This window comes from Rhopalosiphum maidis, chromosome 2, assembly GCF_003676215.2.
Source record: "Rhopalosiphum maidis isolate BTI-1 chromosome 2, ASM367621v3, whole genome shotgun sequence".
NCBI lineage: Eukaryota > Metazoa > Arthropoda > Insecta > Hemiptera > Aphididae > Rhopalosiphum > Rhopalosiphum maidis.
This window is the reverse complement of record NC_040878.1, coordinates 10,576,985-10,602,564: the sequence shown is the minus strand read 5'-3', so window position 1 is coordinate 10,602,564 and position 25,580 is coordinate 10,576,985. Positions and strand designations below refer to the sequence as shown.

General features: G+C 30.3%; 1 pseudogene; it reads left to right on the top strand.

Moving 5' to 3' along the window:
* The first annotated feature begins 13,747 nt into the window (after positions 1 to 13,747).
* On the top strand, positions 13,748 to 14,344 carry LOC113550890 (annotated as a pseudogene).
* The last annotated feature ends 11,236 nt before the right edge of the window (positions 14,345 to 25,580 follow it).

Genomic DNA, 25,580 nt, shown 5'->3' with positions numbered 1-25,580 from the left:
AATACGATATACGAATGTATGGCGGAAGTTAGAAATATTAAGCAATTTAAAATGTATTAATATAGTTTTTTGTTTATTTGAAATGCAGGTATTTAATTTTTTTAATATTCTTAATAATTAACTGTATAATAAAACCTCCACAATGATTCAGCTACATATACATTGTACACTAATCCAATAATGGTGTTTGCTCAATCATATTGATTGAAAGCATAAAGATGTCACATTTTCATCGAAAATATATTATATATCACGATGCTAAATATTACACCCGGAAGTTTACTGAGCCTACGAGGACTTTGACAAATCACCATTGATAGGCGAGCGGCCGTTTGTACTCGGTTCATCAAGCACGCCCTATTGGTGAGATCAAAAAAGTTTACGGGAAAATATAAAGAAAACGTTCGAGTCATCGTCCGATTCCATCAGTATAATAAAATATAATCTCCAAAAACGACTATGGAACGTCATTATCTGTTTTGGTACGAAAAAAAAATACTCTGGGGTCGTTATTCGATTTGTCTATGGACAGGATCCCCATATTTATTGTAAAAAAAAGAAACAGATTGGCTGTGAAACCGTTTTTGCTTGTAACCATTTCGCATGGTCGAATATCAACTAAAATGATATGAAAATGTATCGTTTGGGGTGAAAACTGTGGTTCCGCAGTCGGTATAACAATAGGAAAAAAAACATCGAATGTTGTCAAATTATCGTATCACATATTTATTATTATATAACATAGTAGTGTGATGATGCGTATTATACGATTTTTTTAAATAGTACATCGTCATCGTTTTATATTATTTCAATTACTGATTGGCAACATAATTATTAATTATAATGTATAACAAAATATAAAAAATAATAGTAAACATTACCATGATGTAAATGTGTCGTGTATTTAGTAGATGATTTACTAGGACATCAATAAACGATTAATTCATATGGTAAAATAATATTAAATTTAAAATTATCATAAATAATTTGTTATTGTGGCTGAAATTATGACGGTAGACTATTGTGAATCGTATTATAATAATGATAATATAAAATTTATATAATATACAATAATATTCCTATTATGTTGCTGATTTATATTTAATTTTAAATAGATACGGAATTCAATTTTCGGTGCATTATCCCAGATAATATAATTTAATATAATTATTAATTAATAACTATTCTTATGCATATTTAATGTTTTCTAAAAAAATCGATGAATTTATGTTACCAGTATTATGACCCATGACTTAAGTTTTTTTCACATCACAAATATTGAAGATATATTTTCATTGAAGCTATTTTAGGTGCTTTAAAATTATTTTACAGTATTATAATTTAACATCGCCGACATGACGTTCTTCACAAATTAGATACTAAGATATTTTTTTTAATTGTTCTTTTATTTAATACAACAGTTTTTAATATAGCAATATAGTATAATATAGTCAAAATACAGTCATATTAATTATTCTTTTTTTTAAATTTTGAAAGAAATGTTGCATAATTAAAATTTTAGTTAACATCATTATGTCTGTTTTAAATCCTTTAACTCCCGAACCCTATGATTTAATCAATTGTATTAATGATTATAGTTTGAATCACACGGTTTGTATTGTCCTAATATATCGAAAACTCGCGAACGTATAATTTGCAGAGATAAATCAGAGCGAATATAAAGTACCTAGATATTCCATTAACGGTGTATGTGTGTTTTGCTTTTAGTAAAACAGTAAACACGTGTTTTTGTATGTACATAATAACTTATACCTATTGAGTATTAGGTATTACCATACGATATTACACACACTAAATATAACATAATATTATTATAAACGTATAATATGATACGTCGAGGAGAGTGTCGATCCATTTTAGCTTCTCGCTGCTAACTCAGGTTGTCGGGAAACCTGCCAACGGCCAATATGTTATACTTATTACCGACATTTACAGTTAATTATTATTATTGAATATAACAACTATAGTAGATGATCATCCATTCAAGTGTCTTCATTCATAATTCCGAAAGCTTAACTTATTTTTAAATATTTTTTTATACATATAATTCTATTTTATTACATGATACATAGTGATATTTTTTTTATATTTTTTTATCGTTATCAATTAATACATGTTTTTGAATAACAACATTCATTTTTAATCTAAGAGTAGAATATTGTTCAGAGCTCTATTATATTCTATATTGATTTAGAAATTAATTAACAATTAGTTATTATAATTATATAGTTATTAATAAGCTTATAGATAAGCGGAATATTGGACCAACATTTGACGGAATCCGAGTACCTATATACCCATATTCCACACATCTTTTGAAATAGGTATGCATTTTTATTACTACGTACTCGTCAAAATGTTGTGTATCAAAGTTTTTCAAACTATAAACTCTTTTGAAAATAAAAGTTGACAAATATATGTTGTCATTTAAAAAATAAAAGATCTATAAAATTATTATGTAAAACGTATATTTTTTAAATAATGGATGTAGACACTTGAATCGATCATTTTGTGTATAATACCTATAAGTACCACTGTATCAGTGATATGGGTGTAAAATAGAATTGTTTTGTACACCCCAAAAATAGATATGAGAACATTGAGAACGGCTGTTTATAAAATTAAAATCAATATTAAATCTATATTAAAGCCTGTAGGAATGAGCGAACGAGCGACAAAAACAATGCTATAAAGTAGCATATAAGTAGCACTAATTTATCAAAGCAATATTATTACAAAACCACATTGTATAATAAATTATAATCAATTTAATTTTTGAAACCGTTTTATTGAAATTCTTAGATTATAATTTACAAGTACGAGTATAGTACCTTACCTAACATATATAAAGTATAATAAATAATCAGTTTTTTTTTTTTATATAAAAACGAATATTCAATTACTTTAGTTATTTTTTCTAGTTATCTAAGGCGAATAAGAGAGACTTGTTATCTTTAATTCCCAAAATATTTTTGAAGAATTTTTATTGTTTTATACACAAAATTTTGACGATTACGTAGTAATAGAAATATTAGAAATACTCGAATACATATTTCATGAGCTGTGTAAAATATGAGTATAGGTACCCCGCAAAATGTTGGTCCAATACTCCACTTATCTATAAGCTAAATAAAAATTAATCACATACCATTATCCCAAACTCAGCTATTATATTTATAATATTATATTTATTGTTCCTTATGTAGAGCTTTAAAAATATTAATTACACAACCAATAATGATGAAAATAATGAATATGTATACACGCAAATTTAGTGAGGTTCTGGCCAACATAAATTATATAATAATATAAATCCAGGGTTACAAAAATTTAATTTGTTATACCAGTATAGTTATATGGTAGTTATTTCGTTGATCCGATTATAATTTTCAATGTGGAGTCGATGCTTAATTTATTTATTCAATGGCTTCGCGTGGGATTTGATGACAAATTAAAAACGATTTTTTGAATTAATAATTTATTTTTAATAAACGAGGATTTTGACAGTGAGCTTAACCATCGTATACGAATGCACATAATAATACATATTTTATATGCTGTCAATATAACGTTTAAAATGTAATTTACTAATGATTTAAGTATCACGAGCAAAATTATGTCCCCCAACGCTATATGGTTATAATAATAATATTATGTGATTTGAATTAAATAAAAAAATTATGTATACACGATCATTGTCCAATGTAAACGCGTATTATGTATTTTTATTGTTAAGCAGAGATGATGTATATGTAATGTATACGTACATATAAACGCATATTTTTTATAATAGAGTAAAATAATTGTGTATTATATAGGTACTTATCCAAAAGTTTTGTGAATTGAATGCATATAAACATAAAACGTTTAAAGTATACGTATCTATTAAATTTTTATTCAAAAACAGATTTGTAATACTTTTTCTGGTCTTAGAATCTAGTAAGTTATTAGAATATATATATATAAACTGCAGTGGCACCTGTATCATAGCGGTAAAAATCGAATATGTAATGCATTTTTCTGATTTTATTCGCGCTCGTTAAATAGTTTTAGTTAAACAAAACGTGAATGGACGAAAAGAGAACTTTATTTTGTAACATGAGTTTGTGCACTTTTATAAATTTTTCAAGAATTGTTTTGCGTGTTATTATTACTATTATTATTCATAAACCTATGCAGTATATTCTAGTTGCAATACATAAATAATATATTATTATATATACTATGTATACTGTATAGTGTATACCTATATTGAAATGGATGTTGTTGCTATTGTTAAATAAATGTATATAGTGCTATGTATAGTGCGTGCATAATAATACTTTGTTTTGAATTATTCGGAAAGAGTTTCGAAATTCTCGTATAACTGCATAATATTATATAATATCCAAGACAATATTATAATATACGCGATACACACGATGGCGAAGAACGAAAACGAATTGAATCATAAAAATGAAAAATACCCGAAGACGATACCATAACATACGACCGGATTGATGATGATGATGATGACGGTGATTATGGTGGTTATTGGGGTGGTGGTGGTGATGACGCCAACGGAGATGGTGCGGTCCAAATAGCTATTTTATTTTAATAAACAACGGAATATTCGATTTGATAAATGTTTATCATTTGTCAAACGGTGGATCCGAAATCGTTCCCGTCCGAGTTAAACCGTTCTGGACTTACTATATATTATGCGCGGGGCCATATATAGCGAGGAACGAAAATAAAATAAAAAACGAGAAAACACACATACGCGTGGTACAATATAATATTCTACGTATTACACACACACACACATACGGACGCCGTGCGCAGATAAGCTCTACCGCACACCGACTTCATTTGCCCAAGTAATTTTGTATTCCCCCATATTTTTCATTTTTCTGTTTTTTTTCCACCCCCTCACCGTTCAGCTGACAAAAAAAAATATAATATAATACGATGATATTTTTGTTATAAGGTTTCTGCGCTTCATATGCGACCCGATGGTATATTAGACGTAATAATGTGAAATGAAAATTTACATACCTGCTGCAGCTACCGTACCGCAACACATCGCCCGGAGGATTGAACGCTCGCGCGTACGAGCTTTTATTTATTTTTATTTTTTTTATTGCCGTGTTGAAACAACGCTCGAATGATTGTTTAGAACGAAAAACTCGGAGTTAGCGAACACACACACACACACACACTGGGTGTATCCTGCTCGGGACCCGTGCATAAAATATGCACACATATTGACGTCGAATTAAAGGAAGCCGCATGGTTTCGTATAACGAAGTTATCTTTTCAATCATTTTTTCGCCGTCGTCCCGAGCCTGTTTTCAAAAAAAAAAAAAATAAAAAAAAATAGCAATAACAATCACATGAATATTTGCATGTCGACAAAAACTTCGTTGTAAAACCCTCGTTTTATCGATAACCATTTGAATTATCGTGGTTTGCAACTGACATATTACTATTGTTCGTTTAATTTGATGAATATTTTCTTTACAGTTACGCAATGTAGCTATATACTCGTATTTTGGTAGACAAAGATAATAATTTACACGTTTTGATTGGAAATTAAAAACAATTTACATATTTATCATATACAAATTCATTATTTCGACATTTAATGCAAAATAACATTAAACTGTTGCTAAATTTTCAATTTGAAAGCGTATTAATGATATCATGTATAAATTATATTCGAGTTGAGGCGATAAATTGTAATTTGTTTCTACTTCGTTCAGAATCGTTTCTCTAACGATTTTATGTTTTATTAAGCACGGGTTCGGGTGAATCAAAAATACATGAAGAGTTTAGCAGAAGAATAATTTAAACGTACGTCTCTTTTACGCAACGGAAACGTTTTAAATCGTAATAATATCCATTATTCGTTTTCAGTCGATCGAATTTTTTTTCTCATACTTGAATGAATTAAAAAATAATGTTTACAAATACCTTAATCTAATTTATAATCATTAAATTTATAGACAGGTCGACATCGGTACAACTATCAGTGTCCCTGAGGCGTGGAACCCCTAAGACCAATCCAGAATGTTTAGAACCCGACGTGTTTTAGAATAAAAGACATATTTTATCGTTTACCATACATCTTAGGTCACGACTGCTGCAGTTGACCAACGTCTGGGGATTATAAAGTAATAGAATATAAATGTAATACGGCTGAAGAAAAATACTCGACCGTTATAATAATATTATATATATATACCATCTTTGGAGGGTCAGATGTTTTCTTTTTCTTCAGTTTTATTACCGTGGTCCAACAAGTTCAGGTCATCGCTAAACTGTCACTGCAAGACCCTTTACCACAACGCTCTCATCGTATATTATCTATAAATATATATATGTATATTCGTTTATGGGGGGGAAAGTTAGCTAGCACACGCCTTGGCGGTCATCCTTTCGGCGCCCCACAATCAATCTTCATTTATAACAGTTTTTTTCCGTCATCGCCCAAAAATTCCCCAATGTAATTCCGGGTTCAGAAGTTAAATTCGTTTTTTATCGGTCGGTTAATGGTTTGTATACACGACCGGCTCATCGTCCCGTCACATATTACTACACACACACTCACACACATATATATACATAATATGCACATATAACATATTATACATTATACATATTATATAACATACTGTACACTCCGTTACGTCCCCCTCACCTTAGACTTTGCAGACGTTTGCGCGTCCGATGGCAACGGAGGATGATGAACTTTTTAAAAATCAGTTTGAATAATATGATATGTGTGAAAAATGATGATACGAGGGAAACGATTAGAACACATTCCGGTCACGTTGTCGTCAACACGAATGTATATATATATATATATTAGTTGCTAATGGACATACATGTACTTTTTATACGCCCTTTTTTTTACACCGTTTTACGTCGTTAGTGCCCGATAAACTTTATATTATTTTTTTATTCACATACGCTTCAGCATGACATGGCGTTTAATTTTTAGACAAATGAAACGTCTGAAAAGAGAATTATGTAAAATAGTATAGTATAACTCAATAATATTAATATTTTATCTAGTAATTTTATAATATAAGATTATTTTTACTATAATTGTTTTGAATATAAAAAAAAAATTATTGCAAAAATTACGATTGGTTTATTATTTTTAACCAATATGTATGTCTAAATTCTTCATAAATTTTTAAACACTAATTAAAATAATAATTTATTTTTCGTTTTCATTATCACTACAAAACAAAATAAATTGGATAGAAAAAACTATTTTCAAGTAAATATTAAGAACACGTACATTTAACTTTCTGAACGTTTGCCAAATTGTATTCAAGAATTTTTTAATATATCGTCTAAGTAGTTTCTGCAACTATGGTCTGCAAGGTAACTTAACAATTAACATATTACACGAATCATGACATTCACATTACACGTGCAATAAAAATTTAACATAAAATGAAACACTATCGACTAGTTGCAGCTGCTGATGCGTCAAAAACAAATTATGACGATGGTTAAAATACGCACAGCACGTTTCTCTCGACTATATACAGTTCAGTATTAGTAGTAAAATAATAAAAAAAATCAAATATATATAACATGCGTATGTATTCAATAATGCGCATAATGTTATATACACGTGTTTAAATACTCGTAATGTGTAGTCATATATACATATACATATATATATATATATATATTATATGCATGGAACACGGTTATAACGAGGTCTGATCGTGAGCTTTAGAAAGGCCGACATGTGAACTGCGGGGGGCCAATTCCCAATTAATAAGCTTTTGTATCAACTATAGTATACGTATATATAGCCGTACGCAACGAAAGGGTTACCCGCACTCCGGTATGTTTGGAAAACTCCCATGGGAAGACGAGTGACGTGCCCGGTAATTCCAGTAGTTCGACTATTAGCTGACCCTTCCCTCTACCCCAATCTTCCCAACAAGCTCAAGCCGAATTAATTAACACTAATAACCCAAGTCTAAGGGTAGATGAGACGTAATTAAAATTCAGGATTAAGGCGGTTAATACTCTGGAAATGAAAAAAAAACTCAGTCCTGTTGAAGACATGTTTATGATAGGCTTACAATAAGTAAAATAAAAAAACAACTCACATTTTTTTAAGGTTTAACCATATCAGAGCGGCTGGGGAGAACTGTTTCGCAATAAGAATTTCTTAAAACTTCTACAATATTCTTAGAAATAAATCTTTTTTTTTAATTTAAAATTTTTTTTATAAATTTAAAAAAAGGCTAAAAGTTTAAATTTCATTGGTCCAATGAAAATGCACAATAAAATATAATAATATTTAAGTATATGACTGTGGAGTTAAAAGCCTTTGTTTATTTAAGATTTACGATTATTGTAGGTTCATCCAAATATTATGCTAGGTACTAAATATACCTACTATTATTAATTTGTATGCATTGACATAATTGCAACATAAATATAATGAAATTTTCAATAGTTTATTTTCCAATTTATTAACTTTTGGAGTCGTAGCCTCGTAGGAGTTTAAACAATATGTACATTATTTTACATTCTTACATGCAATAAATATATATACACGACTACACGAGTACTTGATAACGAATAGTAAAATAAATTCAATGAAGTTAATATTGTGTCAATCTGATACAACTTCAAACCGATTAGTGACAAAGTAAACAATCGTTCTGTTTTTATTAAAACAAAAAAAACGGATGTAATATAAACGCATTGGATATTTTTATTGCTTTCGTTTTAATTTGAAGGGTGAGTAGTAAGGGAGTGAAGAGCCCGGAGACTTTTTAACGCTGGCACAAATTTTAATAATGAACGAAAAAGGGTTTAATACTACGTGAGCTTTTATTTGAAAAAAAAAACAGACTAATAAAAAACGAAAACACGAAATGCATATACTAAAAGTGTGCCTTTCTTCTTTTTTTTGCGTAGAGTATCATCGGTGCAAACGAGAGGGAAAAATTAAGTCCGCACAAATTTATTGACATTCTCAGTGATAAACTTAATGAAAAAAAAAAATAACTCGGTGCTGTTAAAAAGAGACTTTTATTGCACACGATGTTTAAAAAATACGAAAAAAAGATTACTGCATCTACGTGTGCTTTCGCCTAATTTCTATTCTATTCTCGAGGTATAATAAAGAACAATGGCAATAAAGTACGCTTAGTTTGCCCGAGAAATAATACCGTAATGAAACAAGGGAACGATTACGGTTTATTACTGTACCGAAGATTTAATACCGCGGCGTCAAACATCGACGACGGAAAATTGCTAAACAAATAATACATTGTATCACAGAATTCAAATTTTAAATTCAGAGACATAAAAATTAAAGTTGTAAGTGGGTTTTATATTAATTTTTTTATTATAATAATATTTTACTAAATTTATAACTAATATTTTGAAATTTAGTTATTATTAAATATCAGGGAGCCACAGTTATTATAATTTGTAAGACTTTTGGTTACCAAGTGTGTCCCGGTAGGTTAAGTGATAACAGACTTAATAGTCATAATATGCCAATATTAGAAATACCAGTTCAGTCCGTCGATAATATATAAATATGTTAAAAGTAAAATCATACAATTTCAATTATTTTAAAATGTATTTATTTAACTTTGCGTATACTAAGGTCTAAGGATAAAGATCCATGATAATGGATTTTATAAATATATTGGGGTTATGATGATTTTAAAATCGTATCATTCATTATTAATCTATCAACATTTATCATTTTCAAAGGCCTAAGTATAATAAATATTAGATTTAACATTACATAATATGTAAAATATATTATATTTTATGTTTTTTAAACCATTTTTAAGTATTTTTATTCTTATCATAAACATTTTAATAACTAAGAAAGTTCGGTACATTAAAATTTTGAAAAAAAAATCACCCACTAAAATAGTCTGTAACCAAAATGTGGCCAATGTGGGGTTCTTATTGGAAAGACAAAAATTAGTATTGCTACAGGATACTCCGTAAGTCATTCGAAAAATTTCCTTGAATTTGAAAACGTGGACTTAAAATATAATTATTATTACATAAAAATTACAAAAATCAGATTCTTTATAAATTCATTATAAAATGAAAAAAATGAAGATTAGTAGTTATATAAATAATAATATATAGTATTTGATTCCTGGACACGTTATCGTAGAGTTACTGCGCGTCGTCTCTCGGCTTGTTATTATTTACATTATATTGTTGTATATAAGACACACGACATCCACCGCTGTCCGCCGCGGGTTTATGGGCTTATATAACTCACGGCAATAACGGCGATTATGCCCGGGCCACCGACCCGACAACATTATAGTATTCGGATTTCCAAGACGCCGACTTCGCGAATTAATCACCAAGTTTATGCGGTCGTACGCGTGTGGTATGACGTACGCGCACATAATAATACAATGATATACGCGACGGCGACGATCGCCTCGACGTCGCGCATTTCCTGAGACTCTGGGAGGAAACTGCGAGCAATTAAAGAAACACTGCGCGCTAGTTAAACAGACTTGGCAAACTCCTTCGGCCGCAGCGGGGGTGTGGAAACAGCGGAGATTTGTTTTTTATTTCCTGCGCTTCCGGTATAATACTGCACGATAATATCACAAGTTCCGACTATACGTGTTATGGCACTTACATGCACGAGAGCAAACGGCCGATAAAACACGTCGCCACCGCCGTGATAATTTATCGTGACACACACCACGATTTTATTTATACGCGGGATATGTGCACGTAACAAAGTGTGAAAACCCGACATGCAACAAAATCGTTCGAGGAAAAGCTGACAAACCAAGTGAACTCACTGCAACCGCACGTCGACGACGACAGTGAAGGCCATTGCGATAACTGCTATGCGTTTTTCAATATTTTTTTTAAATAATGATTAAACATTGGATAGGTATCGTGTCGATTACGGTTTTAATGTTTCAAAATGATTTCACGCTCAAGACAATCATATAATAATATTATTATGCTAGTGTTTTACGTCTGCTGGTTATACATTATATTTATTATATGTGTTGTCGTCGAACACATATTTCACAGCGCTTAAAATATCATGTCGTCTCTCTGGATGGAGAGGGAAAGGAAAATACGCCAACTATTTCCGTTTCCTAAAAATAATAAAGTCCTGGTTTTATTTTCCGGATCGTTAATATTTTCCACGAATCGGTTGTCTTTTTTTCGGTACTGAAGGGGCAAAATGCCGTTTACGTACGTATATAATAGTAATACAGACTATGTAGAGGAACCTTTTCGAGTACTGCACGCGCAGCCGGCGGTGCGGTCGCGGCGGCGGAGGCGGTGGCGTTGGCGTCAAGAAAAGGGTTCCGTCTCACGTGTGCAGCACGCGGTTTACGTATATAATAACAACAAAACGAGCATTGAATTTATTTGTTCATCCATGAATTTTTCTCATATCTATTATGCAATCCAATGGCCGTGACGACATGTGCCGACTGCGTTCGTCGTCGAAATCGAAATGTCAACGGTCCTTTTGGCGAATACATTGCGGGTGAGCGGTTGACGGCGATCGCAGGGAACGGGTCTTGTGCATATAGTAATAAAAAATGTGCAATGCGCACAAGCACGCCCATAACGGGTGGCGTAAAAAAAATGTAATATAATAGTCATACGTTCGTATAATACAATATAATAGGTGCCAATACAAATAATATTGTGTATACGACAGCGGTAAGCCCAAGAGACTCGCGACGACAAAATAAAAAACGAGCGCATTAATCAACGTGTGGACAATAATAATTGCAGATCGGTCGATTCGTACCGCGGTATATATGGGGCGTGGAAAAAAAAACAAAACAAAATAGAAAAAAAATACACGTCCGCGAAATAATTAAAACGTTAAACCAAAGGCAGTTTTCATACCGCCCATCGTATCGTACGTACGTAATATTATGTTCGCTGCAGTATGTCGTCTATTATACGTCATAATATTATATTATATTACCTATTATAGTTTATGCGTGATTAAACAGTCCGCATGTTTCGTGTTTATGCGTTGTTAATTGTATGAATGTAAGACAGAGTGTTGTTGAATATTTTAAATTATTCTTAAAATACTGTTTTTTTTTTTTTTTTTTATACTTTCGATAATATAAAACATTTGAAATTATCACAATAAATCGGTAGGTACCTATTCAATTTAGTCACGTTCAATGAATAATCTGAATTATATTTAGTTATTAGAATCTGCACTGATGAAATTACAGATCAAAAATTTAAAAATATATTACAATGCACAACAGCATATGGTAGATAAAATAAAAATCTCATCAAATGATGATTTTTATCTTCAAAAATAAATAAGGAATTTGTCTTAAATTATTTTTTTAATTTTATTATATTTATTCAACACAGTGATGTCTGTAAACATAGAGTTTTTTCAACGACAATTAACATGATGTATGAAGTAAATTCGTTATAATACATTTCGTTAACAATAATATGTTTTATTGTTATTTGATTTAGAAACAATAGCATAGTTTATTTTGTCCACATTATACAACCAATGTATTATAACGTATAAGAAAACGTCCATTAAGTGTCGTTATTAACACAATCAAAATTATGACTCATATCCGATTACAATAAAAATAAATACATGTGATATAATTTAATATTGTTTTAACTGTACTATTTCGGTAAATTAAACTACACAAAAAGAGTCATAATCTACGAATAACACTGTTAAACAATCCAACTACAGTCAGTGACGGCGCTAGGGGGGGGGGCACTCTGTGCAAATGCCCGGGGTCCCGTGTCTATTTATTTTTTTTTCATAATTTTATATATTTATTTTAAATAAATAAAAATACATTTTTTTTAAATATTTTACTCCATTTTACTATAAAATTCTATATAAATTTATAAATTAAATCAGATACTAATTGGATAATGCGAAAAAATAATAAAATGTAGGTATAATAATATTTACTAAAACACGACTACGACGAATGTAATCGGTGAGATAAAATCGGTTGGGTACTAATTTCCCCTGTACAAACCTACTCCATACCATAAGCAGCTCGGCTCTTCATCAACCCCCTACCTGGTCATTTTCAGTCCATTCTAGCCTATGGTAATTTCAAAGTTTTAAGTTATCGGCATAATGATCGACAAGAAACGATAAGAAATGAACTAGTGTGAAATCAGTAAAAATGACTAAAAATGTCAAAAAATGACTTAAAAAGTAATAAAAATCAAAAAATACAAAATTAAAATTAGTTATTATCTACAAGCCGATGGGATATTCTTCAAAAGCATTGTGGATTTTTAACTGTGAAAAACAAGGTGGGAAAGTAGAGTAAACAGTGTAAAAGCTCTTCGTTATCAGCTACCAAATATCATAGAAGCCTTGGAAGAAGTATCAAAAGAGGCAAGTGACACGATGACAAAGAGTGAAGCTCTGTCATTGGCAAATAAAATCAGTACATTTGAATTTATTCTAAGTTTAACTATATGGTATAGTATTTTAGTAGAAGTAAATGTTGTTAGTAAAAGTTTACAAGTTAAAAATATTGATATAGATATCTCAACTAATATGTTGCAAAGTCTTTTAATATTTTTAAAATCATTTAGACAAATAGGATTTGAAAATTCTGTTATGGCTGCAAAATAAGTTTTTGAAGAAAATGGTATTGATTCAAATATAAAACACGTCATTTAAGTAAAAAAAAAGAAAATGTTCAATTATGAAGTAGACGATAATAAAGTAAATGCTGCGGAGGCTATTTTTCAACAAGAATATCTTTTTTATATTGTTGATCAAGGTATAAATTCAATGGAAACACGTTTTAAACAACTTGAATCTTACAAAGATGACTTTGGTTTCTTATTTAGAATTGGAAAATTGACCAAATTTGTCGATAAAGATTTATTAAAACATTGCATGGATATCTAAAACCGTTTAACTGATGGAGAATCTAAAGATATTAATGGGTTAGATTTATATGCAGAATTAATAATTTTTAGATCACTTGTTAATGAAAATCAAACTCCTCTAGAAGTACTTTCAATAGTTAAAAATTCCAATGGTTCATTTCCAAATATTAGTATTACACTTCGGATACTTCTGACCATTCCAGTCACTTCAGCTAGCGCAGAGAGAAGTTTTTCTAAGCTAAAAATCATAAAAAATTATCTCCGTAATAGGATCAGCCAAGAAAAGCTTTGTGGGTTGTTTATGATATCTATCGAAAAGTTAATATCGGATACAATAAATTATGATAAAATTATTGATGACTTTGCTGCAGCAAAATCTAGAAAAAAATCATTTTAATTATCTTATTGTTGACATGTTATATATTTTATTAAAAACAAAATACAAATATCCTTTAATTATATTTATTTTATTATAATTTAATTGACACACTACACACATTGACACATGAATAATATATACTAATAATAGTAATATATACTAGTATTTTTTTTATGTAGCTAATCTACTCGTATTTTGTTTTTATTTTATAACTTTAAAAAGTTAAATAATTATAATTTTTTTGTTTTATATGATTTATTTTGATATGAGCTTCATAACTTTTTGAAACCAATTGTATTCAATAATTAATTATTTTTAAAGTAAACTTACCTGTAAATTTAACATATGTGTATATAGAGATATATTTTATAAGCTGATAAGTGGTAGAATCAATTAAATTATGAACAAAAATTATTGTAATAATAATGTTTTAATTTTGATAATATATTAATATCTAATAAATTGTATTTATTTAAATAAATCGTCTATTAGGAATAATAAAATAAATCAATAATGTTAACTGGTAATTGGTATCTGAAAAATGTCTACAGATTGGCAGCTATTACATAAAACAAAATATCAGGTGTAAGTATTTACCAAAATCATCAAGGGCCTCATCAAAAATATTGCTCAGGGCCCCAAAATTCGTTGTGCCGTCACTGACTACAGTAATGATATTCTACGTGAACATTGCCAATTTTATCGCAGAAGCCAGGAGGCACTCCTAATAATTATGCGCACTTAGATAAAAAGATTTTAATTTTCATAAAAATTACTGAAATTATTATTTTATCACTGTATATCGATTTAGAATTAGTAATTCTGGTCGATACGTTGTATGATGTAAGTATGCATATATAAAACGACTATTTCAGGAATGAAAAACAAAGTCGTCACGTTAATTACTTTTTTCTCGTTAGAATTTAAATAATGTTCAACGTTCATTGCGCTCCGATGTACATATAGTTCGTAAAAATATGCCCCCCAAAAATATTAAAATTATTTGTTATCTGATCTTTAACGTTTCATTATAACTTGAGACGAGTGCGTATTGTACATAAAAGATATCGTTGATGAATGCATTTCTGTTTACTTATACTATACAAAAGAAAGGTAATTATTGTTTGCTGTATTCCGGTGTTTTAATTTCTACACAGACTTTTTAATACTTCAATAATGACTGTGAAGGTTATAAATCAGCAAAAAAAAAAAAAAAAAAATACATTTTTCTGTTTCTCCATTGTGGTGTATTCTATTTCATCGGTATATTAAGAGAATATTATTCAAATGGACAGTATACATATTAAAGTATAAATGTAATATTATATGGATTGTTATATCTTACGTCCTTACAAAGACAATCATCATAGATACAACATAAAAAAAACACATAATATAGCAAAATATTAATAATAATATTCAATACATCATATTGTTTTAAATAGAAACAATAGCTACATATTATATTTTTAGGTTTTAATTACCTCTTTAGGGATGTATAAACTTGTTCATTTTTATCATATTTTTAGTTGGATTTTATTACGTTGCTTATTCTTAAGCTTAGTGAGTATTTAAAAAAAAATAGTATTTGAATAACACCTACCAAGCATTATCTGTGTAGAGATTTCTATTAACTATAAGTTAGAATATGAATAAGCTCAATACTTTTTAATAAATATTAACATTAAATCATTGTAGCTTAACACAACTATGTTAGAATACCATCACAATTAGTTTATTCATAATGAATAATAATTAGACACATAGTTACACAAGTTCACATGTTAATTATAACCGCGTATGATGTTTTGCTTTTTATAGTTTATTTCGAATTTTATAAACGCAAATAATCGAACAAGATATATTATAAATAAAGCCTATAGATAATGCAATATTCTTTTTTAATAGAACTACGTAGTTATTGGTTTACATTTAATTATTTATATTGAATTAATAATACGATACCTATATTATACTACAATTAAACGCAATCAATAAAGAAAAAACTTATATTATTTTCGATAAACTTTATTCTTGATTTATCAATTTGCAAAAAAAAAAAAAATAATACATTGTTCAATTATTTTTAATATTTTTAAATTGGTCATTTACATGTATAATAGCGCTTTCAGGATGTTATGACAAATTAGGTCATTGAACAATTTTTATACTGCAATAATAGTATAAGATATATTGGTCTCATAGTATGTTATTCAGTTATTGTATCTTTAATCGCATAGGTAATTGACCAATAAGAAATAAACTAATGAAAGTAGAATAGCATAATACGGCATAACGACTTGGAAGTTGACTTTTTTTATTATAAAATATCCTTGACTTAATCATCTAAACTTAGTATTGTTATGAAAGAGAAAAATATTTTTTAATGTAACGAAACAAAAAATAAACAATTATTTAGATTAGTTTTTAAATATATAAACTTAACAGCTAGTGACCCACTCGATACCTAATGAATAGCGGTATCCATTTAATCTTATATGTTATCTATAACATTGTACAAAGAACTTTTTTTTGATACGAAATCGTTGATTATAATTATCATAATTTATACTACGAAGTACCTCAGACTATATGTAGTATTTATGTCACGTTGAATCTATCTGACTATAGTTGAACAAAAACGCTCTGCTGCACAATTTGTTGCAAACGTGCATAAATACGTCATATACGTAACGCTGTTACAACGTTTGAATATACAATATCTATTAAATAATTTGTGTACAACATTTTACAAAGTTCTTGGATATTCCTTTTTAATATTACATACCTATTGCAATATAATTATTAATAATTATATTATAAGAATAAGCATTATAACATTTAAAATTAACCTAAATATGAACCGATAATCTTAGAAATAAAACATAAAATACGTATAATATTGTTTTTAGTAGTATATTTTATAAATTATATTGATTGCAAATTTAACATTTATTTTACATAATATACATGACTTCTTCCAATAATTGTATAAACGCCATGTACATTTTATAAAAAAAATACTGAATATTCTATTAAGTATAATAAAACATAGAGTTCATTATTAAATTAAAATAAAAAGTACATGAATGAGTTAAGTAAATATGTTTTGTTATTTGTAATCATACGTATATCATAAGAATATGAGGTACATTTTTTTATATTTTATTTATTCAAAATTAATTTATACAAACTATTACTGTGTGTTTATTATTATTTGACCATTAACCACATACTATAAGTATACCTATTTAATGAAAAACATTTTTCTCATTGATGTGATTTAACTCAGTTTATAACTATTTATTTTGTGTTTTTACATAAAACCCAAGAGTCGATTTTTAAAAATGTACTTAAAAAAATAAACTAAATGTTAAATCAATAAATATTTTTAATCTAGTTATAGCTTAATAATTCGTAACTGCAATGATAGTTTATAATTATTTAACTAACTATTTTAGAACATTAGCAAAACAATAATGACTGTCCCTATTTATAAATAACACACTCAATGCTTTACACGTCGACACTGAATCTTAAACTATTTGATATTTAAATTTTGATTATGAACACTTAATTTTTGAAATCTAAATTCATTTTAAGAGCACAAGTCATTTGATATTTTATTCTCATAGCAAGAATCGTTTCTAAAAATCTAGTCTATTGCCCTGCATTAGAAAATTAAACGCGAACACATTTTTGTTACCACGTGCTGCAAATTTCTCTTGATTCTTTATAATATTTGTTGAAATGAAAACTGAAGTATGTAATTATTTAATATCGTTATTATAACTTGGTTTATTACATAGGATATAAATACATATATATTTTTTTTAAATCGAAGTTGTGCACTCGTAGGTAGTCGTGTTTTAATAATAATAAGTACCTTTTTTCTTCTGAATCAAATAAAGTCGGTAATCAACTTTGACTTATAATGTCTGCGTACAATACACGTTAATTGCGAACGAATTTCGGGCGTGTACATGCGAAGTATAACTAAAAATATCCAAAGAAAAATATTTGCTCGGTTTTCCTTTGCTCGGCGACAGATGAGGACTTTTTGATACAGTTTTCAGCAGTGCGTATATTATTTATGTACATGCTTTATAATAATACGGCTGCGATCATATTTCGAAAGTTGTTTGCATTTCTCTCGAAAAGGGTTTCCGTCGTGCCGAAAATCAACTATCTCTTCAGCCCGGCGGGCGCCACCTCGGTACGGCAAACAAAACGTTTTAATTAATACACATCCGTCGGCGAGCGGCGCGCATATACACCGCAGGGACCGCCGCAGCGCGTAGCAAATCGTCGTCGTATTGTCTTACGCAGGCTGCATTGTTGTTTGACTTCTTTGCTCGTCATTAACGAAGGAGTGGCCCTGCGATATAATATATAATATATTATAATAGGTATACACAGCCGCAATTTCTTAAAACGTATATTATTCGCCGGGAGATCCAAAACTCCGCGGCACACAATGCACTTCGTTATTATTGTACGTAATATTCGTTTTACCGAATAAACCTCTTTTACATTTTCGTGCATTTGTACAGAGACCTGTCACGTCCAAAAAAATCGAGAAAAGTGTTTCGTGACCAAATTATGTATTATTGTATTGTATCTATAATGTCAAAAAATGGATGAACTCACAATAAATTGGTATATAAATCGCACACATTAATCCATTAGGTATATATAATATTATAAAGGAGATAATGATATTGCAGGCCTGTGTACATAATTAACGCCTCGGTGTGTTTACGTGAAAAATGTGCGTGTAAAGCTCCCGGTTTTTGTCACCAACCGATCCGCCTGATGTGCGCGCATGTTAAATTAATTTAATATGAGTAATAATCATTATTACTGTAATATGTACATGTACGTGCACGAATAAGCGAACGGGTCCGTTGTTCAGGAACGACTGGTAAACGTTACCGCTGCAGAGTCGTTAATTTCACGCGTAAACGTCGACGACGACGAATTTATTACACCTCCAGATAATAATGTAAGTGATAATAACCATTTATAAACGCATACAGGGGCGTATTATACAATGCGGGAGGTATGTGTGTGTTTGATCCCTACGGACTTTTTTTTATATGTAGAGCTATCAAATGTGCTTGAAAGTAATCTTAGAAGTATATTATATTATAATATCTTTAATCGTGTTATAATTAAATAGTAGATTTAACGATTAATGATACGGTGATAGTAACTCCTAACTACTTTTGCTCAACCATACCAAGAAATGACACAATAATAATAAATGTATACATAGTATAATATGAAAAAAAATTCTGTGACCATACTATTTACAACCATGGCGTAGACCAAGATCTTAACTATATACATTATTCCTACACTGATCTACCGAGCACACTTGAGAAAAACAGTCTGGTAAATAACATGTGTACCACAAGTAACTCAAAATGTTTACTTATATTCTAATATTTTACTTTTTTAATCGTAATGGTCTTGCTCAAATGACAATGCATAAAAATATTTCTATTAATTCTAAAGAAGTTATAGAAGAATAGGCCAAAAGCAAACGGAAATTGTATTTTATTAATTATTTATACAATGCAATTTATACTGTACATTTTGAAATAAAGTGTATTAAATATAATATATTTATTTATACTTTTTATTATTTATCTATCATCAGCATCTAGTAATTCATTCAGTGTGTATAGGTAGTTGATATTTTGCATATACCAACACTTTATTTATTTTTAGGGCATACTAGACAAATTAAAAACGTCTTTTTTCGTATTACATGTAAGTACATAAGTGATAGGTTAGGTTTTTTCTACACATCTGAATCTGTCGTAGGTACCTAAATAATAATTATGTATAGTATGCTACCACCACTCGTCTAAGCACATTTGACGTTTTGGATGATGTCAATCTCGTGATAGATTTCCTGCACAGTTCTCGATAATACGCAAGTCGTGAATCCGACTGATCGGAAAAGCCGCAAATATTATTGCTATTATTATATTTATAATACAACCCCGGTAGGGCTTAGCACCCCAAAATGCGTACACGCAATAGTATTATATTTATCACAGTTTCTATTTCTGACGGGCGTCGGCCACGCAGCGCGACGATTTACCGGCCCTTCGGTCGTCTTTATGCGCTTTGGAGACACATACGTAAATGTGTAGCGTATATATTATTACATTATATAATATATAATATATGACACGCCAACGGTGTCTGTATAATATTATATGGTGTCCGAACCATTTGGCAATGTACTCGCGGCCGAAAACAAACGGCAAAAGTGAAGGGTCCCTTGTGATATATACGAACTATATTATATTATTATGTGTGTGTGTGTGTGTCTATAATAAATGCGAACGACGAAAAATATCAGTCCGTATACGTCATTCTGGGTGACGACCTCATCGTGGCCGTGAAGGGTATTTCGGTGGTGATGATATTTCACCATCGTATACCGTTCAAATGTTTGGTCGTTTTGCAAGAACGGTGTGCGTTTGTATACTATAATACTCTGCAATTTATACGCATATATACACACACACACACACGATATATCATATAATATACATCGTATTTCCTATAAATATACGTAAGTATAGGCGATTCGTCGTCCGAATTTACATACGGCGGAGAGGACGCGGTCGTGAAAAAACGATATGGCGGACGATAAAATCCCAAGTCGAAAATATTCATACCCCGTGAGCGGACCACAGACGCCGAGCCGACCGGAAGACGACTATAATTCCGCTATATCATCGACGATCTATTATTATTGTTGTTGTTCGCGTCGTAAATTTACGAGTCCGTTCGTACAGGGGGTTTCGCATATATTATATATTATTTTGTATTCGCTGCGTTCGGATGGTATGGAATTACTGTGCCAGTTATTCGGGTAAATATCGAAAACTCGAAAAGTGATGGGGCCGATGGGGGTTATGGATTTCACTACTTGGAGTTTTTACAGTCGGGAAAATTCTAATTATGATATGATGATTGACATTCCACATCAGTCTCCACGAAAAACAAAAAAAAAAATCTTGGTATGGACAAATTTGTTAAATATTATAATTAAAAAAACTTGATTCTAATTTGTCTGTGGTTCTCAGAAATGTGTTAAATTAAATACAAAATTTCATTATACATAGTTACGTGATAGTGTCTCTGAATATAATAATAATAATATAATACTTATGGTTTATCAATAGAAATAATTACCGTCACTAATAGTGTTCAAATAACTTTGTTATTTTTACTAAATATTGTCTTACTAGATATGTAAATTTAACAATAATAAGTTACCTTTAAGAATATATTTGTAATAATTTCTGATTTTTTTCTAATTCTATTCATATATTTTGTTTATACATATTATTATTAAAATGTTTAGTTTAAATAAATAATAAAAAAAAAAAATAGTTGTATGAATTTGAATGGTCTGTTTTATTTTTTCTAAAACATAATATTATGTGTAAATAAATGTACTGGATATGAAAGCCTTTATTTCGTTCAAAAATTTTAAATTTAAACTTTAAAATATTTCATTCGTTCTTTTGTTATATCCATCGTATATTATATTGATTTCTCACCGAAGTGTATATTATGATTGGTACCACTTTGCGATGGACGTAAATTCACGTTACATTTAAAGGTTGTTAGTACGGTGTACTATATAAATGAAATGACCTTTGTACTGGTATTCATTTTACGAGCCATACTGGCGCAGGAAAAATGGATAAATACGTACGGTATAATGTGCATACTGTTAAAAGTTAATACTTGTATGTGTGTGTGTGAGTGTGTGTGTGTGTTTGTGTGTGTGTGTGTCCGTTCGGGTAAAAAAGTATCGACATTTGTTGACCGTAAAATGCATTGTTATTGTACTGCAGTATTGTGTGTACGGCGATAAGTGGAACGTGGTCTTATATTAAAACGTCCACGGATTGAGAGGATCAAAAAAGCACCCGTTAGTTTTTTCGATTACAGTCCAACGACGAAGGCTGCTCGTGGCGAATTCCCCAAGAAAAATCGAAAACTCTAATCTCTTTTCGAAACGGTTTGTTTTAAAATGGAAGAAACGTGTCCGAAAACGGTGCCCGTCTAATCCCGTGCGGCCGTCGCCGTCAGTCTGTGTCCAATACACGCTTACATATCACATATACAATATTATATAAAGTATATATTATACGCGAGATACGACGTATAGTGCTTAAGCCGCTTTTGTCCCCTATCGGTCGACCGTGAACCAAACTTCGTATATATATTTTATTCTTCTTAATTCGCGAAATAAATATTACGTGTGTGCGCGCGTGATGCGAGTTTTTCCCGGTCAAATCAACCGCGTCGTCAAGCAATACCTTTACGCAATAAAGCTTTTAAGCACTATCTGTATATTCGAGTCGATCGTGAAATCTCTCTTAGAAAAATAAAAAAAAAAACAGCAACAGTCAAATACGTTCGGTTCCCATCGCTGCACGTTAAAAAGCTATGATGTATCTTGCAGCGGTTTGCGTATAATGTTATATTTTAATTGGGCAAAACCTCGATTGATGACGTACCGCGTGTATATAACAAATATGTACTGAGCCGTTCGTCTAAATTTCCGTACGAATTAACAAAAATTAACAAATCACAAGATAGATATAGAGCATAATTTTCTTGACGGGAACATAATAGTAAATTATTTGAAAAATAAATAAAATAAGGAGAAAAATAACACTGTTGAACGTAGGACGCGATTTCACCCTCGAGACTCTATATGCACCTAATATGTTATGCGTGTTAAATTGTGTGCGCAAAAACAAATGGACACTCGACCGGCCGATATGATTTATTGCTCGCCGTGGACGTAGAACCCTTTCGGATGACTAAGAGGGCTAAGAGACTGCCGGACATTAGCAATTCCGATGAGCTGAGCTTCCGCGAGGATATACACTACACCACCGTTTATTATTTATTATTCTCGCTGCTACGGGGCGACGTGTATGGATACACTCGATGGGATCTGCCTGAATGCGTATATTGTACTCACACCAGTGTACTCGTGCGTTGTGTTTCGTATGAGGTCGTGTTCCACGTGTTCAATTTTTGAGGCATGCATAATCACGATTTTATATGGAAAAAAACGCTATCCTTTATGGTCACCAAAACGCAAACGCCTTTTTTAAAAATTCACTTTATTCTATTATATAATACACTATTGTGCTATTATAATAGTACAGTGCTTGTTCTTTTTTTACAATACCGCTTCAATATGAATCTAAATAAATGATGACATACTTTAATTATTTAGAATATTGACCAAAAAGTATTATAAATAAGTAATAACCTTATAATCTAAATTTTTTTTTTGTGACACATGGTTATGGACTATAACTTATAACTGTAGATAAATTATACTTTAATTCCTTTAATAGCGATAAAAGTGTAGCAGTGTATAATAGCACATGCTTATTGTAACAATATTTCAGTCTATACAACATAAAGTATAATACAGCTAATACATCTCTAATCTCTAAAGCACATTATCTCACTAAAAGTATATATATTATATAACGTACTATATCGTCTGATTTACCCAAGTCAAATTCTCGGTTACCTACTCTTTGGTGTCAATTTATGTATACTAATTTGTACATACTATGTTATCTTTCTCTTAAATAGATATGATTCAATTATATTTTAATTCGCTCTATATTGTTGCTCGAACAAGACACTATATTATACAAACGGTAACAAAATAATATTGTTATATCGCAATGTCTCTTCTCCTCGCCAAGATATACGATTAAACCACGACCCCTAAACGTAGGAACACGTTTATGTGTGTGTGTGTGTGTGTGTGGTTGTATACTCTCCTATGTCCTATCTATATATCATAATATTACTGTACCGTATATCATATGACGGTGTGTGAAAATTCGGATACACCCATGTGCAGCGTTTCGACTAGACCCGAACGGAACCGACCGCATCGCCGTGAACTTGTATATATATTATAATAATATGTTCACACACGCAGTTGATTAACGCCGAGCTCAAAAGTCCCTTATGGGTAACCGAAGTCGGCCGCACGTGATTTACGACCGTTTCCCGCGATAATAACATAACTTCTTCACACGTTTGCGGGTCGCCGCCGCGTAGAGCAAAGGCAGCGCGGCGGCGGTCAGTGCCGATTCTGAATAATTAAACTCGGTCTATATGTATATATGTATATATTAACCTTAACCTACTGTATTATACATATATATATACATACCTGTATAATATAAGCTCGACAGGGACGTCGTTAAAATTTCGGCCGTACACGCGCCAACGCTACCACCGCCGCCAAGGGACCGATAAATAACGACTGGTCGGCTTTTATTCCGGTGGATAATTATTTCCGTCCAAATTTTATATCATATAATATTATATACGTATACACTTCTATCCAAATAAAATGTAATTGGAGGAGTACTCTGGTCGACCCAACCGCCCGGCAACTGGGTTACATAAAACTCACGTTTTTACCTTTCGTGTACATAATATATTATAATATAGGTGCCTACTATATATATTATACATATTATGTTGTATATCGTGCATATATAATAACTATATAATATATTCAACTGAAATCGGACGAGCTTTTATAACTATTACCGCATGGTTAAAATTGTTTAACGTTTAGTATATCATCGTCGTTTGAAAATGGAAATTTACTAAAAAAAAAAATCTATAATAGAAGAAAAACAAAAGGATTCTTAGAAAAATAATTGAATTCTTTAAATTCTTCATAATAGTTTAATTTTTTTTGATCCAAAATGTTCGTTATACTTGTCTATTATTCAATAGTTTTAGTAATTGGATAAATAGTGTTAGCCATTATCCACCTTTTTTAGATACTCGTTCAGGAAAATATATATATTTAACATTAAATAAACCATAAACTTAGTATAAACCAAATTATTTTCATCATTAGATATAATATAATAGACGTATCACAAAATGTATATTATAATTTTGATCTATTTCTTATATACATAGTTAGTTCAAAAATAAACAAATAATTAATTCAGAATTATAATGTACAACGTATATTATTTTTAAATTATTGTGATAGCTACTAATCCTTAAATTATATAATACAGCATATAATTTATTCAATGCTAAGTTAAGTCAACCAGCCAAACCAATAAGCACAATTATAAAATTATGTAAAAGCGTACAGACATTATATATTTCATAGTATAAATTAATTGTTATTAAT